This window comes from Loxodonta africana, chromosome 22 (genome assembly GCF_030014295.1).
Source record: "Loxodonta africana isolate mLoxAfr1 chromosome 22, mLoxAfr1.hap2, whole genome shotgun sequence".
In the NCBI taxonomy this organism is placed as follows: Eukaryota; Metazoa; Chordata; class Mammalia; order Proboscidea; family Elephantidae; genus Loxodonta; species Loxodonta africana.
This window is the reverse complement of record NC_087363.1, coordinates 59,891,830-59,909,368: the sequence shown is the minus strand read 5'-3', so window position 1 is coordinate 59,909,368 and position 17,539 is coordinate 59,891,830. Positions and strand designations below refer to the sequence as shown.

The 17,539-nt window shown below is 41.8% G+C and overlaps 1 pseudogene; it reads right to left on the bottom strand.

Moving 5' to 3' along the window:
* Positions 1-4,141: 4,141 nt before the first annotated feature.
* Positions 4,142-6,173, bottom strand: LOC100668248 (L-lactate dehydrogenase B chain-like; annotated as a pseudogene).
* Positions 6,174-17,539: the final 11,366 nt, after the last annotated feature.

Sequence of the window (17,539 nt, the reverse complement as noted above, 5' to 3'; positions counted from 1 at the left end):
CAGACTTGCTGTGGTTGAAGGGGGATGTGCAGCCAAGCACCCTGCCCAATGACCTGCTAAAACTTCACAGTTGAGTATACCTCTAGTGGAGTCCTGTGTTTCATTTTACTGAGGTTTTTTTTTTTTTTTTTTTTTTTTTTTACTGAAAGGCCTACTGACTTATTTATTTACAGCCAGCTCCTTCATGGCAGAGTTAGGTCTTAAAACTAGGATCCTTATCTGAAAGCCCAGGGCCTTGCTTCTCAGTCTAAGGACCCTGGTTCTACTTTCTGACGTGTTTAAAGCTTGTATCCGAGAATGACTTTGTCTTAGAGTTGGAAGAGGACTTGGAGTTTACATTACTTCATCGCCCATCAGGTGTTAGAATGCTCTCTCCTCCATCTCTGCATGAGGTCATTGAACTTTTGGATTATCATGACAGCTTGTTATGTCCAGAAGTGTTTAGGGAACAGCTCAAGTTGCAGAAAGATGTACTCCTTGAGCAGGTGGGTATATGTGGCATGACGATTTTCAGTGGGCAGTTTAAACAGTCTTGTGGCGTTTATTCTCCTGTTTTTAGTTTGTTTGTTCTTATTGCACTTTAGGTGAAAGTTTACAGAGCAAATTAGTTTCTCATTTAACAATTTATACACAAACTGTTTTGTGACACTGGTTGCAGTCCCTGCAGTGTGTCAACACTCTCCCTCTTTCCCTTTCCACCCCAGGTTCCCGTGTCCATTTGTCCAGTTTTCCTGTCTCTCCCTGCCTCCTTGTCATTGCTTTTGGGCAGGTGTCGCCTATTTGGTCTCGTATATTTGGTTGAAGTAAGGAGCATGTTCCTTACTTGTATTACTGTTTGTTTTATAGACCTGTCTAATCTTTGGCTGAAAAGTGGACTTCAAGAGTGGCTTCAGTTCTGAGTTAGCAGGGTGTCTGGGCGCCATGGTCTCAGAGATTCCTCCAGTCTCTGTCAAACCAGTAAGTTTGGTGTTTTTTTTTTGGTGAATTTGAATTTTGTTCCACATTTTTCTCCTGCTCTGTCTGTGACCCTCTATTGTGATCCCTGTCAGAGGCGCTGTTGGTAGTAGCTGGGCCCCATCTAGTTCTCCTGGGCTCAGGCTGCTGGAGGCTGTGGTTCCTGTGGTCCATTAGTCCTTTGGACTAATATTTTCCCTGTGTCTTTGGTTTTCTTCATTCTCCTTTGCTCCGGATGGGATGAGACCAATAGATGTATCTTAGATGGCCTCTCGTAAGCTTTTAAGACTCCAGACGCTACTCACCAAAGTAGAACGTAGAACATTTTCTTTATGAACTATGTTACACCAGTTGACCTAGATATCCCTCAAGACCATGATTCCCAGCCCTTAGCCCCAGTAAGTTGGTCCCTCAAGGTGTTTGGATGTGTCTAGGAAGCTTCTATGACTTTGTCTTGGTCAAGTTGTGCTGACTTTTCCTATATTGTGTGTTGCCTTTCCTTTCACCAGAGTTGATACTTGTCTACTACCTAGTTGGTAATTTCCCTCTCCACCCCTTCCCCCTCCATAGGTATCAAAGATTGCTTTTTTCTGTGTGTAAACCTTTTCTTGGGGTTTTACAATAGTGGTCTCATATAATATTTGTCCTTTTGTGATTGACTTATTTCGGTCAACATAGTGCCCTCCAGATTCATCCATGTTGTGAGATGTTTCGCAGATTCATCATTGTTCTTTATCGTTGCGTAGTATTTCATTGTGTGTATGTACCATACACAGTTTGTTTATTCATTCATCTGTCAATGGACAATTAGGTTGTTTCCATCTTTGGCTATTGTGAATAATGCTGCAATGAACAAGGGTGTGCATGTGTCTATTTGGTGAAAGCTCTTATTTCTCTAGGGTATATTCCTAGCAGTGGGATTGTTGGATCACATGGTATTCCTATGTCTAGCTTTACAAGGAGGTGCCTTATCATTTTTCAAAGTAGTTGTACCATTTTACATTCCCACCAGCAGTGCATAAGAGAGTTCCAATCTCCCTGTAACCTCTCCAATATTTGTTATTTTCTGTTTTTTTTTTTTTTTTTAGTGCCAGTAATATCTGGGTGAGATGGTGTTTCAATGTAGTTTTGATTTACATTTCTTTAGTGGCTAATGGGAGCCCTAATGGTGCAGTGGTTATGAGCTACTGTGAGCTACAGCTGCTAATCAAAAGGTCCACAGTTGGAATCCACCAGCTGCTCCTTGGAAACCCCATGGGGCAGTTCTGCTCTGTCCTATAGGGTCACTAAGAGTTGGAATTGACAGCAATGGGTTTTTTTTTTTTGTTTGTTTTAGTGGCTAATGATAGCGAGCATTTCCTCGTGTCTTTTAGCTGTCTGAATGTCTTCTTTGGTGAAGTGTCTGTTCATATCTTTTGCCCATTTTTTGATTGGATTGTCTTTTTGTTGTTGAGGTGTTGAAGTATTCTATAGCCAGAATTTTTTTCCCAGTCTATAGGTTCTCTTTTTACTCTTTTGTTGATCTCCTGGTTTTTTTTTTTTTTTTTTTTTTGATATGGTTTTCTCATCATGGGATAGAGTCAAATTTTGTTGTTGTTTTAAGATCGATGTGTATGTGTGCAGGAAAAGAAAATATGGGTAAAGAAGAAAGAGTATTTTTTTTTTTTCGTTTTTGTGTGATGGATAATGAATGGGAAGCCAGCTGTCATTGAAGGTAAAGGATTTTGGATACACTTAGGTGTTAATTCTGGGTCTGAGAACCTCAGATATCTTTATTGTTAGAAGCCCTAATTCTTCTTATGTAAAATGAGGATGTCGTTATTAGCTGCCATCGAGTTGGCTCTGACTTGTGGTGACCCCAAGTACAACAGAACAGAACTTTACTTGGTCCTGTGCCATCTTCACAATCATCGGTCTGCTCGAGTCCACTGTTTTGGTCATTGTGTATTTCCAGTCTAGGGGCCTCATCTCCCAGCACTATATGGGACAATGTTCTGTGTCATCCATGGGGTTTTCATTGGCTGATTTTTGAAAGTAAATCATCAGACCTTTCTTCCTAGTCTGTCTTAGTGTAGAAGCTCCATTAAAACTTGCCTACCATGGGCAACCCTGCTGGCATTTGAAATACCCATGGCATAGCTTCTAGCATCACAGCAACATACAAAAACACAACAGTACAAAAACTGATAGATGAGTGGTGGAAAATGGGCATAGTAATTCCTTTTTTATGGATTTTTATGAAGATTGAACTAAATAATATATATAAATTGCTTAGGCATGGCAAGTTTTCAGGCTGTAGGCACTACTTGAATAATATTAACAATAATAATATTTAAATATATGTATCCATCCATCCATCCATCCATCCATCCATCCATCCATCCATCCATCCATCCATCATCTATCACCCCTGCCTTAGAAAATATAAATCTGTGACCTTTTATATACCTTCTATATATCTCTTTTATATACACAGTACACAGAAAAGAACCTCCTTGAATCCCAGTGGTGTCCAATCCATCAAATGTTCAAGTTCTTGGCTGAATTTTCAGATGTGCTATTCCTCATTGAGCATTTGGGGTATACCAGAGTAGACTGTTCTGCCCTAGTGTTGTAGTGGTTAAGAGTTCGGCTGCTAACCAAAATATCAGCAGTTCGAATCCACCAGGCACTGCTTGGAAACCCTATGGGGCAGTTCTACTCTGTCCTATAGGGTTGTGGTGAGTCTAAATTGACTCCTTGGTGATGGGTTCAGTTTTTTTTTGTTATATCCATTCATTCATCTACAAAAATTTTAAATCAGTGCCTACTATGAACCAACAACTATGCTAGTTACGGGATGTACAGTGGCACACAAAAGGCATTTTGTTCCTGCCCTTTTATGAAGTTACAAAACCAATTAAGTGCTGCAAAGAAGAAGAAAGGTACTGCAAGACAGAAAGTAACATAAAGCCTATAATTTAAATTGAGGTTTCATGGAAGAAGGAACCAAACCTGAGACCCGAAGGGTTTACTGGATCTAAATGGATGAAGAAACAACAAAAGCAAATGACCTAGGGTAGAAACAGAGTCTCCTCATGTTGGAGGAATTGACTGTGGCTTCTGCTAAGGCTGGGAAAGGGTCGGAAATTCCTCGTCTTGTAAGTTTTGGTGAGGAGCTTGGCATTTATCAGGGGAACAATGGGTGAACACCGAAGATGTTAAGCAAGGATGTGACAGGATTCAGTTTACTTTTTTTTAATATATACTATAATAGTTCATTTTATTTTTCAAGGGCTCATATTGCAAATATTAAGCCAAGCAAGGGCTTTCATCCTGTGGGCCCAAATTCTCATAATTAGGAAGAGAAAAGTGAACCATGATCCATGTACATGGGCTCACGTTAATCACGTTATACCTTTTAAATTTCTACAGCATAGAACTCAGACATCACAAGTCTTTTAGGTCCTTTTGGATGTCCCACAGTGTCTGTGCTCTTCTCGGGTTCAACAACCTCATCATCCTTCAGCTTCTGGTTGATAACACTTGTTAACCCCCAACCATTCAGGATACATGGTAGGCTCAGGAAGACTTCATTCTCAATGCTATCCATCCTCTTCATCATCGTTGACACTGGGTGAATCCTGGATAGGTTTTCAACATGGATTCAATCAGATCAGCCACACTTAATCCAGTAGCCCAGGTGGTGTATCCTTTTAGCTTGATGATTTCATAGGCACTTTCAACCACCATTTTATGCACTTCCTCCCAGTCTTCACTGTCATTGTCTGTCCTCCTCTCTGGATTTAGTTCCTGGAAAGAAACCCCTGCCATGTTCACGCCACTCTACACTGCCACACTTGAGTTGTTATGTTTTCCCAAAATCCATCCATGGCAGCTCCTGGGATGAATGCCAAGTTTTTCAGCCATATGATAGCAAAATCTAGCAGAATCCAGGTTACAACCACTTCCAATCGCACGGTGCTTGGGTAATCCACTTAGTTTCCAGGTAACATATGTAAGAATACTTGCTGGGTTGGAAACCACAATTACGATGCAGTTGGGACTGTACTTGATGATCTGAGGAATAGTGAGTTTGAAGACATTAACATTCCTCTGCACCAGATTGAGATGACTCTCCCCCGCTTGCTGACGAACTCCTGCTGTTACCACCACAGTCTGAGAATTGGCCATCACAGAGTAATCTTTATCTGTTACGATTTGAGGTGTCTGAAGAAATAAGCTCCTGTCATGGATTGAATTATGTCCCCCCAAAAATGCATGTATTAACTTGGTTAAGCCATGATTCCCAGTATTCTGTGGTTGTCCTCCCTTTTTTTATTGTAATTTTGTTTAAGAGGATTAGGGTGGGATTGTAACACCCTTACCAGGTCACATCCCTGATCCAGTATAAGAGGAGTTTCCCTGGGGTGTGGCCTGCACCACCTTTTATCTCTCAAGAGAGAAAAGGAAAGGGAACTAAGCAGAGAGTTGGGAACCTTATACCACCAAGAAAGCAGTGCCAGGAACAGAGCTTGTCCTTTGGAGCTGAGGTTCCTGTGCTGAGATGCTCACAGACCAAGGGAAGAGTGATGGTAAGAACCTTCCTCCGGAGCCGACAGGGAGAGAAAGCCTTCCCCTGGAGCTGACACCCTGAATTTGGACTTGTAGCCTACTAAACAATGAGAGAATAAGTTTCTCCTTGTTAAAGCCATCCACGTGTGGTATTTCTGTTATAGCAGCACTAGGTGTTTAAGACAGCTCCCATGCTGCAGATCTATCATTTTTCCTTTGAGTTTATCTTCCACGACATCCACAAGGGAAAGTTCCTCAGCCAGAGACTTTTTCAGAATGCTCATGGCACATGCCATACCAACTTGTCCAACACCCACCACAGTGAGCTTGTTGTTTGGAATAGTTGCATCTTGTACAACTGATTCAATCAGTGTTTCCTTAAGAGCTGTCATTGTGCACGAGAGAAGGTGTTCAAGATGGCAGTAATAGTTGTGCAAAGAAGACAATGTCGGCTGTGTATGACTCCTCTGGCACAGGATCTACGAGACTCTGTTTACATTTTTAAGAATCTCCTTCAGCACCATCTTCCCACCAGCACCTGCTACCCTTTCCTTCCATTCCCATCTACAGCTGCCCAGGGATGCTTCTGCCCTCTCTACTGAGGGCAATGTACCTAAAAGAAAAGGATCTGATTTTCTCGCTCTTGATGAGAACAATGAAGTGGTCAATGAAGATGTATATCTTGTCTTGAAAGGACATTTATATTTTAAAACAGGCTCAAAATTTAAGCCAATGGAATGAATCTCTAAGTGTGATTCTTCTTGCATCGACAACCTCAAGAGCTAAAGAGGCTTTTCTTGAAGAAGGATGTGGCCAGCCTAACAGTGTTTGAAAGCTCAGACACAAACAGATTAGGGATCAATTTCAAGCCCTGTTTCCTAGGAGTGGGACTTGATTATACACTTAATCTTCTTAACCCTCTATTTCCTTATCTGTGGTGGTGATGGTGTTAGCTGCCATTGCATTAACTCCAAGTCTTGGAGACCTGTGTACAACAGAAGGAAACATTGCCTGGTCCTATGTCACCCTCACAATTGCCATGATGTTTGAGTCTATCGTTGTGGTTATTGTGCCAATCCATCTCACCCAAGGTCTCCTGTGCCCTAGTTGGCCCTCAACTTCACCAAACATGATGTCCTCCTCTAGTGATTGATTCCTCCTGAGGACATGTCTGAAAGAATTAAGTCAGAAAATCTCCTGTTGTGATCCATAGGGTTTTCATTGACTACTTATTGGAAGTAGATCATCAGACGTTCTTTCCAGTCTGTCTCAGTCTGGAAGCTCTGCTGAAACCCATCCACCATGGGTGACCCTGCTGGTATTTGAAATATCATTCGCAGAGCTTCCAGTGTCACAGCAACACACAAGCCGTCACAGTAAAACAAACTAATAGATGGGTGGCGCTCCTCATCTGTAAGAGGGGAATATAAGAGTTGTCATCTCCAAAGATTATTGAATTAATTGAGACAGTAAATGCAAATTGGTTAGCACTATGTTGGCATATATTAATTGCTTAATAATAAATGTTATTTATATTAGACTATAATTTTGGCAGTATGTCTGAAGTCGGATCAGGTGGATAATCACCTATCTACAGACGTACAACTTTTATGTTTTGAAGTCCAAAATAAAATCTCACACACACACGCACACACTGTCAGGATGCAGAAGGGAAAATAAGAAACGAGTACACTGGAGACTTCCTCTGCTGTGGGAATAAATACACCATTGTGGGACCATTTACCCTAAGCTGCTGCTGTGCAGGGTTCAAGGACGCCCTCCATTACCCTGAATTCTCCTTCCTTTGAAAACACCACAGCAAGGTTTCAGCGTAATTTCAAATTTACTCTCTCATGATCTGTATCATGTCATCTATGTTTAGGCATTTTCACACTTTCATTCAAAAACATTTTGGGTGTTCTTCCTTTAAGAAACATATACTTTCTTCCGCACATATTTTTGCATGTTACAAACCCTCTCAACATACAATTTAGTTCCTTGAAATGATTGGCAGTTTGGTGTCAGTGATGGGCAGGGGTGATTCAACTGAGAGTTCAAGGAAGATTTCAGACAGAAATCTTTCTCCTTTTCTGTAGGGGTGGTGATGGGGAGGCTGGTGGTCATCAGAACACACCATGATGTGTGGAAGGATGGAGTGAATGTCAAGGAGCCTCAAGCTCTCAGAATTCTGGCGCCAGATTGGCTGGAGGCCCTCATGTTGCCTTCCTCGAGGGTTCTGAGGAGGAAACGAGTGGTGGTGGTAACGGGTTTTTCTATTCCTATGGCATATGCCCTCAGAAAGCTTGCTTATCTCCTCCGCCCCCGCCCCCACCTTCAAGAGAAGGGGGTGGGAGAGCTGAAAAACACTTGGCACAGGTGCAAGAAAGCTGAAAACGTCTGGCAGTGCTCACAGGCGTCTTTTTCCACTCAGCACCAAATGTTTTACAGTCTTCGTGAGCCCATATAGATCCTGGCGTCTTCCCAGTCGTTTGTTTGAAACTGTAGGCTCCAAGAAAACGCTCCACACTGCAGCTGGCCTTTAAACTGTATTTTATGGGGGAGAATGTTCAGGGTACAAATGGAATGAGAAGAGCCTGCCTTTGACGTTGGACGTAAAAGTAACAGATTGGAGTGGGGTGGGGCTAACACCAAGGAATTGTTGGTCTGTTCATTTTCCCAGTGACGACTAAGCTTTTGGACATTTCACCTCCAATCTCAATGATTTCACAGACTAATTGATGGCGAGGCCCCCAAATGTGACTTTAGCCCAATTTAGCTCCATTTTACTCAAACATAAATCTAACAGTTCCAAGTGATAAGAGATGGCGGAGTCATTCTCAATGATGTAAATTTCTCACTAATTTAGGGCGATTGGGGCTTAGCATCCACCTATATGCAAGTTCATTATGAATGAACATACAATAGTTAACTGTTCATCTTTCTCCTTTTCTGTAGTCCTTTTTGGTTCCTTTTCATGCTTATGACTCATAATTTCAAGGGACTAGTAAGTAATTAGATTTTTTGATAGCTACATATTAATGATGCTAAAGACAAAGACTCCAAAAAGAGAGTTACTCACATCTGCAATGTGGACATACGAAGTCCCTTTTTCCTCTGACAATTTAGGGAGAAGTAGGCATTTTTAGACTTCCTCATGCCTTTGAATTTAAATAGTAACTGTTCCTTTTTGAAGTCTTGTTCTATGTCAGCCATTCTCCTAAATGCTTCCCTTACAACTTTTTATTATTTTTTCTTCATTTTATCATCACTATAACCATGAGGGGAAACCCTGGTGGCCTAGTGGTTAAGTGCTACGGTTGTTAACCAAAATGTCTGTAGTTCGAATCCACCAGGTGCTCCTTGAAAACTCTGTGTGGCAGTTCTACTCTGTCTTATAGGGTCGCTATACAGTTGCTATGAGCTGGAGTCAACTCGATGGCAATGGGTTTATAACTATGAACTATGGGTATGGTCTCCAAGTTTCAGGCAAGGAAAATGCAATTTAGAAAATTTAAGTGATTTGCCCAAAGTTGTTATTATGAATATACATCACGGATTTCTTTGTCTGGTCCTTTTTCGTTTTTAGGAACCCTGAAGACCAAAACATCCCATAATCTCCAGAGTAAATATTGCACCCACTTCTCTGTTCTCACTAGCTTACGTGGAATGGCTTATCCTAGAATTGAGTCGAAGCTAATCCCAACACCCCAGAGAGCAGGGTGGTTCTCAGAGGTAGAGACTTGTCAGAGTTTAGGGTTGGTTTATTTCACAAAAAAAAAAAAAAAAGGAATCATTGATTATTCAGCTTAACTCTTTAGTTAATATGAAGTTACAGGCTGTTTTGTGAGGAGCAGCTTTCTCTGAAAATTAGCAGGTACGCAGTGCCTCCTGGGATGCCAGCACTGTGACAAAAAGGCAAAACAAAAACCTGTTGCTGTCAAGTTGATTCTGACTCTGAGTGACCCTATAGGACAAAGTAAAACTGCCCCACAGGGATTCCAAGGACTGGCTCTGGATTTGAGCTACCGACCTTTCAGTTAGCAGCTGAGGTCTTAGCCACTGTGCCCTGGGGTGACAGAATTTATGACAAAAAGGTAGAGCCAGCTTGAAATAAACTAGATATCACGTAAATGGCATAATGCAATTGCAAAGCTTCAATGTTGTAACTCTGTTCTATCCTTATGAGCAGATTCAACAAGTAAAGGAGCACTTTCCAAGTTCCGGAATTGAGAGTAGTTAAGAGAAAATAAAAGCACTGACGTAGAGGGATGGAAAAAGAGAGAGGAGCAGAGATTGAGTTGCATGCCACGAAACCAACAGAAAACCCAGAAGATTCAGCGTGCCACCACTTCCCCATGGCAGAATCACAATCTTCACTTGGACGTCATGTTGCAAAGATTCTCAATTCTTCGCTCTGTGAGCTAGAGCAGATGGATGCTCCATGTTGGTGCAGATTCCCATTCGAAGCAGTGTGGTTGCAGAGACGGGGTGCAGGTCATTTGATTTTATCTGAAAAGCTTTTCATGCCTCTAACTAAAAGAATTATAATACCCAATAAAGTGTATCATCCTGGAGGCTTAACAAGGTTAGATGCTTAAACCAATATTTGAAAAGTATTTGTCCTGTTTAATAAGTCTTTTTGATTAATATATGTTTGGGAAATGCTGACTCAAACAAATATAGACAGGTCTTTTTTTTACTGCAGGACTTCTCAGAGCCTTTAATATGCACTATGAGTCCCCAAGACTATTATGTCACTTCATCTTCGAATGCTTCTTCCACAAAGCATCTTCCTGGGATGACTGTGCTGCCAAGCACTTTTGAGGAAATGCTGGAGAACTATTGCTTAGCTAAAGCAAGGCTTTACTTTTTAACTCCATTTAGGGTGATTTAAAACTAAACCTCTACCTCCAGGGAAGTTTATTGTAAATTAATTTTTAACAATTAACTCCTATCTTTGTCTTCTTTAGCCCTCTTCGGTTTCTTATCATGCTTGTAGCACATGATTTTGAAGGGTTAATAACTAATTACATTTTTAGATTACCATAAATTAAAGATGCAAAAGAAGAGATTAAAACAGTAGGGTAAGTCAAAACTGAAACTCGGAGTCTCAGCTCCACCTGAATCATTTAGTTGCGAGTACTTGATGGAATGACTGTATGCAATTACGTCACCTTTGTGGGGATTCCTCAAGAAGATTCCTGAAATGAAGCCTGAGTTACCTCTGGGCACACCATCCTTTACTTCTTGGGAGCTGTATGAGACTCAGGAATTGTGCATTGTGGTTAAGCGTGGACCAAGTTTGCTGCGCTCTTTTCTTGTAAGATAGGACTGTCCACGTGGAAGGAGGATGCTAGCGTATGTGAATCCCATGTCTGCGGCCCTTCCTGATCAGGTGTAAAATTTCTTGTGCCTTTGATGTGTGGAAACGCTGGTGGCACAGTGGTTAAGAGCTACCGCTACTAAGCAAAAGGTCGGCAGTTTGAATCCACTGGGTGCTCCTTGGAAATCCTACGCAGTAGTTCTAGTCTATCCTAGAGGATCGCTATGACTATGAGTCGGAATTGACTCTATAGCAACTTTTTTTTTTTTTTTTTGATGGGTCTGCACTAACAGATTGTGGAGAACCTTGTCTCTCTGTATGCCAAACAGAAGCGATTCACCTTGATGCTAATGTAGGCCCCTTGCTTGTGCTGAACCCCTTTCAACTGGTCCATATTTTGTGTAAAATTAAAAAAACATTTTTTTTTTTGCATTCTCGATTCTGAACTAGGTTCTCCCAATTTTTAAATTTTCAAGCTCCAAAAAACTTGAGTCTGCACCCATTCCAAAAAAAAAAGCCTTAACTGGGTTTTACTATAGAAGGAAGGGTCATATTAAAATTTCATCCATGGTACACATCTTGCCTCAGGAAAAATAATAAAAAGGCTCAGAACACCCCTTCCATCTTCTGGAGTGTCCACCATAAAGTTCCCTAAGGGTGCTTAGCTGTAGCCATGGGCATCCATTTTTTTCTTCTCTGCCCTATTACTGAGGGGGCCATGCCAATTCAGGGGCTCAGGACTCTTCAGTGGTTGAAGCTTCCCACCTCTAGATGGAGGGTTGAAAGCCTTTCCAAGAATATCTAGATGTTGTAGAAGATTCACAAGGCAACAGAAAGCGTGAATAACTCTTGGGTTGTCCCTGGTGCTTGCTTTCTGGGAACTTGCTTTTCACGGTGGTTAAAAGAATCAAAAGTCATCTTCAGGTCTGGGAGAAAATACCACCTCAGGTCAGCTTCTGACTTTGACTTTAGAACTCTTCAGTGGGATATTCACAGCAGCGAGGCTGTAGTCCTGATTTACCTCTGCCATGAGTTGGCCATGTGACCCACAGAGAAGCATTTTTTCTTTTTTATTGTACTTTAAATGAAGGTTTACAGAGCAAACTAGTTTCTCATTAAACAATACACAAATTGTCTTGTGACATTGGTCGCCAGTCCCACAACATGTCTAACACTCTCCCCTTCTAGGCCTTGGGTTCCCCATTACCAAGTTTCCTGTCCCCTCTTCTCTTCTTGTCCTTGCCCGTGGGCTGGTGTGCCCTTTTAGTCTCATTTTGTTTTATGGGCCTGTCTAATCTTTGGCTGAAGGGTGAACCCCACAGGGAACCATTTAATTTATTTCTTCATCACCTCAATACCCCCTGCAACACAGAGAGATCCTTACCTCATCTTATAAAACTTTGTATTCTATAAGAGAAGATTTAGGGAGCTATTTCCTTCCCTTTATGACCATATGTTTATCCATTGGGGGGGGGGAATCAAATATTAATAATGTTCTCATTTTCAATAACGGAATTTTGATTTTGAAAGATCAGTGAGTAATTGCAAGGAATCTAATTGGCAGCAGCAAGTTGAGCGATGGGTAGGAGGAGGGTCAGAGACCAAATGTCTTGGATCTTTCTCGGCTGAGTTATGGTGTGATCAACACAAAGGAGCCCCAAAGAAGCTTCCACAGGGCTGTGAGAAACAAATATCACTGACATGTTGAACAAGCAGTGCTCTTGGGGTATAATTAAAAATCAGAAAATAACTTTATATTTTTCTCTCGCCATCCTTTTATTTATTCAGCAGAGGGAGTCCATCCCTGCCCTTACGTGTAATCTGTAGGAGGCTCCACGACATTTCTGTTTACCTACACTCATAGAAAGTCTTTGAGTCCCTTTCAGTCATACACATGGTATCAATCCTTAACTTGGTTTGAGTAATAATAATTATAGTTCTGAATTTGATTTAGTCAAAATCTTCTCTTGCCTTAGCTGGAGACTACCATGAGAAAAGGAACCCTGCTGGTACAATGGTTCAACTCTCCGCTGCTAACCAAAAGGTCGGCCGTTCAAACCCACCCATTGACCCAGTGGGAGAAAGACCTGGTGATCCGCTCCTGTAAAGGTTACATGGTGATCCGCTCCTGTAAAGGTTACATGGTGATCTGCTCCTGTAAAGGTTACATGGTGATCTGCTCCTGTAAAGGTTACAGCCTGGAAAACTTTATGGGTCAGTTCTACTCTGTCACATGGGGTCTTATGAGTCAAAAATTGACTCGATGGCACCTAACAATACCAGCTATAAGGAGGGGTATGTGGACCTTTTCTCTTTTCCCAATTACCATTTTTCCTTCTCAGCTAGTTTACCCCTTAGTTCTGACCCCAGCATAGCTGAAGGGGTGGGTAGGAAGAAGGAGGGTAAGGAGGATGGAAAAATCCTTTTTTTTTTGATTGATACCATTGTAAGATGATTTCATGTTCTCTGGACCTGTTTAAAGCTGCCAATTTCCTTACCGGTGGCACCTGTCTTGGAAAATGGTCTCCCTGCTGCTGTTTCTTTAACTTGGGGATATGAACCTTATTCCTCCAGGACTTGGTGTCATGTGTCCAATTTCCTTTTGACTGAAGTCTCGTAGACCCTTTACATGGTGCCGTGGACCAATTTTCTCCTGGGCATCTTAACCACATGAGTTTATCAGAAACGCCCATATAATTCCTTGCCCATATCACTGTGGATATGGGGCTTTCTGTGGGCAAAGGAAACTCTCTGTCTCTCACTTTGCCACCAAAGTAGTTCACTTCTCTGATTTCCTGACTGTGAATTGACACAGTCTACCTTATCCTCATAAAACAGGGGATACTTATCAAGCTTTCTGAGTGGCCACGTTGAAGTCCCTCTCACTAGATTACGGAGAAAGGCAGGTACCCCCTCTCCCCAGGGGGAGGTATCACGGGGGTTGGACATCGCAGCATAGCTCACTCCTAGGAAATCTGCTTCATTGGATCATATCTGTTTCTTTCCCATAGACTACCCTTTTAATCCTCACAGTGGTGAATTGGTCAACCTAGTGCTCAATGGTCATCTTTTTACCGTTCTCCTTTATAGTACAGTGGTTAGAGTGTGGGCTTTGGAGTCAGATGGATTGCCTAAATTCAAATCCCACTCTGCCTTTGTGTTAACTTAGTGTTTGTTAGAAAGTTATTTAAACACACCAAGCTTCACTTTCCTCATCAGTAAAATGGGACCATAATACTCCTTCAGAGGTTGTTGGGGAAATTCAATGAGATAACACATTAAAGGCCATTCATAGAGTGCTTGGCGCATAGTTAGCGCTTATCAAAATGGCCTATTTTGGTGTTTTCCTAATCTTTTGAGAAAATGGTACAGTATCATGAGAGAAGGAAAATCAAAGATATAAAAGGTACATATTTCTTGGAAGGGAGCCCTGGTGGCACAGTGATTAAGAGCTATGGCTGCTAACCAAAAGGTCAGCAGTTCAAATCCACCAGCCTCTCCTTGGAAACCCTATGGGGCAGTTCTACTCTGTCCTGTAGGGTGGCTATGAGTCGTAATAGACTCAACAGCAATGGGTTTTTTAATTTCCTGGAGGAGTAATGAGGGATAATGAAGAGGGTAGAATTTGAAATAAGTCTCAAAAAAACCGAGTAGGATATGAGGGAATTGCAGAAATAAAGCCTAGATATTTCTCATGTGTTATTTAAACAGATGAAGTAGGTGGTGATACTAATAATTATAGCTGCACTTACACTGTCTTTGCTGAATTATCTCTTTTACTCCTCACAGTGGCTCATTGGAGTAGATACTATTAATCACATTATCGGTAAGGAAACTGAAGCTCAGAGAGGTTTAGTTATTTTAGTAAATAACTCAATGCACTTGGTCGTAAATGGTGAAGGCAGGATTTGAACCCATGTCTGTCTATAGAGCTCAATCTTCTTATCCATTATGACATGGCCAACATGAAACCCTTTCCGAGAACCTATTTGCATTACACCAAGGGCAGTATGGAGCAGGAGTTTCCTAATAACTCAAAGACCAAAAAAGAAGATGCTTGGAACTGTGAACATTTAGAGTGTTCCTCTAATTCACAGTGCCTAGGTAATATTCTGCCCCTAACCACAGATGAAGAAGAAAAGTCTGGTGACCTGTTTCTCAAAACCAGCAAATGAAAACCCTATGGATCACAACAATCTCACCCACAACTGATTATGGGGATGGTGTAGGACCAGGCAGTGTTTCATCCCATTGTGCGCGAGGCCAACCCAACAGCAGCTAATAGCAACAGCCCACAGGGACTGTAACCCTTCTAAGGTGGCTTTAAACAAAAGATGGTCTCCATTCTCCTACTTCCCTAGACCCTAGGAGGAATCTTGAATTCCTAATAACTGCTGTGTTTACAACACGTACAACAAGAAGAGTTGACGGGGATTTTTCTGTATAACTGCTATTAGTCATAAAATTTCTGTTTGTTCCAGGGTTTCACAGGGCATTGTGATTATGGTGTAACGGTCTCTGTCATGCAGAAGGCCCCACCAGGGCAGAGAGAAGTACATTTCAGGAATGACCTATTGTATACACACTGGGTTCTAAGCCAATGCAAACGTGCTGAAAGTTCATCAGAGTTTGCACTGATTTTTCCTACAGGACCAATCCAGCTCTTGAGAACTCAGTTTCCATTATTCTCCTCCAAGCAGCAAACTTGCCAGGGACCTGGAATACAATTTAGGGTGCAGGCAGATGGAATTTGCACTTTGTCCAACCCTGCGAATTCACTCCTTGGCTATTATTTTTCACTGTATTGAAAATAGCAAGAGGCAGATGAAAAGGTAAAAAATATGTTGGTTGGAAGATACTTATTCTTGCCTACCTAGGGTAATCAAGGGGAGACATCAGCTCCAGATTTGGTAAGCAATAACTCACGTTTGACTTTAATATACCGTGATAAACTTTGAGGAATATATCTTTTAAAATATAAAATGCTTTACCTCTGATTTAAAGTTTGGGGGATTGATCCTGCACCGCAGGCAGGTTAGATTTAACATCTCTGGAAATTCCAGAGCAATTTTAAACTACTCTTTTTGATCACTTGCTACAGTTCCAGCTTTCAAAGAGAATGAGATGTTTGGGGAATGAATTGTGATGGACTTATATGAAAATTTATATGACCAAGAATTGGATTTGTTCCTCTGGAATATTACAGATTATGTTTTATGTCAGAATTACATCAGTGTGCAGAGCAGCAGAAGGCTGGCTTAATGTAGCTAAAAATATACCTTGACTTTCCACTTGGAATAGAACTCCCTCCCCGCCACACGCTCACCCGTTTCTCCCCTAATGAAAATAATGGCTTCATGACTCATACATGTGATAGACAGGAGGGAATATTTGAGTCTTAAAATAAGAAGAGTTTGAGAAAAGACTAATGGTCCTTTTCTAATTTCTTTCCCATCTATCTCTTCCCTCTTGTTGTCCCTGTCACCATCCTATTTCAGGCCATCAACATCTCATGCCTTATAGCAATGGCTCCTGTGTTCACCTCCAGTCTCTCCTTGCTTTAATTTGTCCTGTACACTGCTGCGTGGTCTGTCTTCCTCCCACTCTACTTAAATCATGTAATTCCCTGCCATTCTTCATCGGTCTTTTCATCTGCTTCTAAATAAATTGTGAACTGGCATCCAAGACCTTTCCTGGGGATGACCCTTGCTTCTGCTTCTCCCTCCCACAGCTACCATCTTGGTCCAGGCCTCTACCAGCTCTTACCTGGAGTTGGATGGTAGCTTCCTACTGGTCACCTATCTGGTCTCACTCTTGTTTTCCTTTAATCTAGTGTTTCCCAAAATATTATCCAAGTACCATTGGCAGCATATAGGATGGTTTTTGGTGGTGTACACACACGTTTTTATTCTCAAAATTATTTCTAACACACAGCTAATGCATTATTCTACCATCCATCTGTCAGTTCGTCATACTGTGGTGGCTTGCATTGCTATGATGCTGGAAGCTATGCCCCTGGTATTTCAAATACCGGCAGAGTCACCCATGATGAACAGGTTTCAGCAGAGCTTGCAGACTGACACACTAGGAAGAAAGTCCTGGGGATCTGTTTCCAAAAACCAGACAGTGAAATCACTGTGGGTCACAACAGAATATTGTCCAATGCAGCGCTGGAAGATGAGCCCCCTAGGCTGGAAGGCACTCAACACACACAGTGGCCATAGCAATGGACTTGAGCATATCAGTGACCATGAAGATGATGCAGGACTGGGCAATGTTTTGTTCTGCTGTAAATGGGGTCTCCATGAGTTGGAGCTGACTTGATGGCAACTAACTACAACAATGATACATTATTATAAAAATGTAGCATCCCTTATTCTGACACATAGCTGCCCTATAGGACAGAGTAGGACTGCCCCATAGGGCTTCCAAGGAGTGGCTGATGGATTCAAACTGCTGACCTTTTGGTTAGCAGCTATAGCTCTTACCTACTGCTGAAAACTATGCACTCATGCATATTATTGCTTAGGATGAGGGTCAATACAAAAGTGAGCTAAAAGATAACTTCACGGGATCTGAGGATCTGTTGTTGAAGGCTCTGCAGCCCCATTGCCATCCCTCCTCCCAGGGCACAGTCCCACAAACTCACATCCTGAGCCACGGGGTTTACTGCCATGCCTTTATGGTATTTATATACCTGTAACAATG